The sequence below is a fragment of the Triticum aestivum genome, chromosome 7D, assembly GCF_018294505.1.
Source record: "Triticum aestivum cultivar Chinese Spring chromosome 7D, IWGSC CS RefSeq v2.1, whole genome shotgun sequence".
Classification (NCBI taxonomy): Eukaryota; Viridiplantae; Streptophyta; class Magnoliopsida; order Poales; family Poaceae; genus Triticum; species Triticum aestivum.
The window spans coordinates 17,568,632-17,571,333 of record NC_057814.1 but is presented as its reverse complement, the minus strand read 5'-3'; positions in this window follow the sequence as shown (position 1 = coordinate 17,571,333).

Here is a 2,702-nt window from a genome sequence, read left to right as displayed (position 1 = left end):
CATGTGCGCACTGTCTTGAATCAACCCCGCGCCATAGTCTTGTCAAAGCCGCACAAGCCATCGGCCTGCGCCACGTGTTTCCACGCCCCAGAAGTCGGTCAGCATCAACATCACGCTCCTACGTCGTCTTTGCCGATCCCAACACCGTCTTCTGTACCAACCGACTTGCGTCGATCCATCAGACTATCTAGTCCGACCCAGCCGAACTTGTCCGGCTACATGACACGCTCCAAACTCCTCAAGCCGTCATCGTGACTATCGCCATCCATACACAAATGTGTACCAACAAAGAAAACTCAAAGCACAATCCTTCATAGCCTTCCGGTGTGAACATCCAAGGAGATTAACAAAGCAAGCCGAGCTCCTATTTCACCACACGTACGTAGCTTTTGAACGAACTTCTCTATTTCTTTCTTGATAAGCATCACGATCTGACTCTGAGTCCTTGTGCCAATTTTTTTCACCAAACAAATCTCGTACGTGTGTAGCTTGCACCGCCCCTGCACACAGCTCATCAGCCAGCCTCGCCTGTGCGTGGCCTCACACCCTTCACTGCTACACCTAGTCCACGGCCTGACCACGTGTAGTTCCATGTGCCACCTGCCTTGCAGCGCTCCAAGGGCCTTGGGCCAGCACACTTCCGCGCATCTGGCACACAGTAGAACCTCCTCCGACTAGGCTTCCAGCGCCTGTGCCTTGTGCTTTGGATCGAATCCGACCTCACTTCCACGTCGATACACGTCGCCGCCATGTGCACATGACGTAGCCCAAATCGCTGAAGTCTTCTGCAGTCCTGCTATGATGCTGCCGCCGTAGTACGCTCGCCCGATCTATCCGATCGCCGCACGTCTTGTCTGATGCTGCCGCACGTACACGCGCCTTCCACTAATAAGCTTTCTTCAATATTGCCGAGAACCACACCACAACCGGCTGCATCTCGACTCGATTCTTCCTTCAGATCAACAATCCGCAGCCTCCTCATAACCTTGCTCATGATACCACTTGTTAGAATAAATCCAAGGCGTACCGTTGATCATCCGAGGACAAAGCAATCACACGAGCACGACACCGAGATTTGTTAACGAGTTTCACCTATATGGCTACATCTCCGGGGCTTGACTACGGGCGCTCATCCCCGTGACACCGTCACAATACCGCACACCGGCCACCCGGGCGCCGGCACACGCCGCCGACTCCCCCTTGCGTGCCTGTGCTATTATGTTGGCATGAGTTACATCGTATGTCTAGCCCCGCTATATATGAGAGGCCTAGAATACAAGTGTCCTACTAGGACACGACTCCATATCTATCTAAACACAATAGTACTCAGAGTCCAACTGTAACCTACCTTGTACACAATATTCGACACAACTCTAATAAACTCCACCTTGGCGAATATTCTCCACCACCTTGAATTCGTCAATGCGTCAAACTTCCATGTACATTGGACTTGAGCTTATCCCATGAGTACCGCTGCTACTTCAAAAACTCCATATGACTCCACCTGCAACTTGTAGTCCCTTCTTTTCTTGACCACAGTCAACACTCGAGCAAAATTAAGTTCCATAACACTCTAGTTTGCGCTCCCAACTTCTAGAGTATCCGTCCAACGCCACCACACACTGATCACTGACCTGCGTGAAAGTGAACAACTCACATATTGGGTGTCACACATAAGAGTTACCTGAACTCAACATCACCGCTCCTTTCTTGACAGCCTGTCTGAAACATGAAGGAATTTCGCCATTGCTTGTAGTCATCCTGAGTCAAATTCATAGTTGTCTCATCACATGTATGACCACCATAGCCCTGGCCCGTCTCCATGTCCCGTGCATACCGCACGCCTCGCCGCTATTACCGCATCGAGCCTCCACTGTCCCGGTCGTGTCTCAAGGGTCGCGAACCCACACCACTCCACCCCCACTGCAGAGTACCACCGATCATCACCGACCGATGACGAGTTTCATGCTTCCATCAGACCATTGGGCTCCAGTCCGAACTACGTGTCCCTCGCTTTTTCCTGCCTGCTGAATAGGCTTCGACTCTCTGTCGACTTACGCCGCAGCCCCTCAATCCAGCTCCACCTTCAACATGACTCCATGGTAGATGATCAGTCGACCCTCGCGCCCCGTCGACTTCAAGATCTCATGTGCGCACTGTCTTGAATCAACCCCGCGCCATAGTCTTGTCAAAGCCGCACAAGCCATCGGCCTGCGCCACGTGTTTCCACGCCCCAGAAGTCGGTCACCATCAACATCACGCTCCTACGTCGTCTTTGCCGATCCCAACAGCATCTTCTGTACCAACCGACTTGCGTCGATCCATCAGACTATCTAGTCCGACCCAGCCGAACTTGTCCGGCTACATGACATGCTCCAAACTCCTCAAGGCGTCATCGTGACTATCGCCATCCATACACAAATGTGTACCAACAAAGAAAACTCAAAGCACAATCCTTCATAGCCTTCCGGTGTGAACATCCAAGGAGATTAACAAAGCAAGCCGAGCGTAGCTTTTGAACGAACTTCTCTATTTCTTTCTTGATAAGCATCACGATCTGACTCTGAGTCCTTGTGCCAATTTTTTTCACCAAACAAATCTCGTACGTGTGTAGCTTGCACCGCCCCTGCACACAGCTCATCAGCCAGCCTCGCCTGTGCGTGGCCTCACACCCTGCACTGCCACGCCTAGTCCACGGCCTG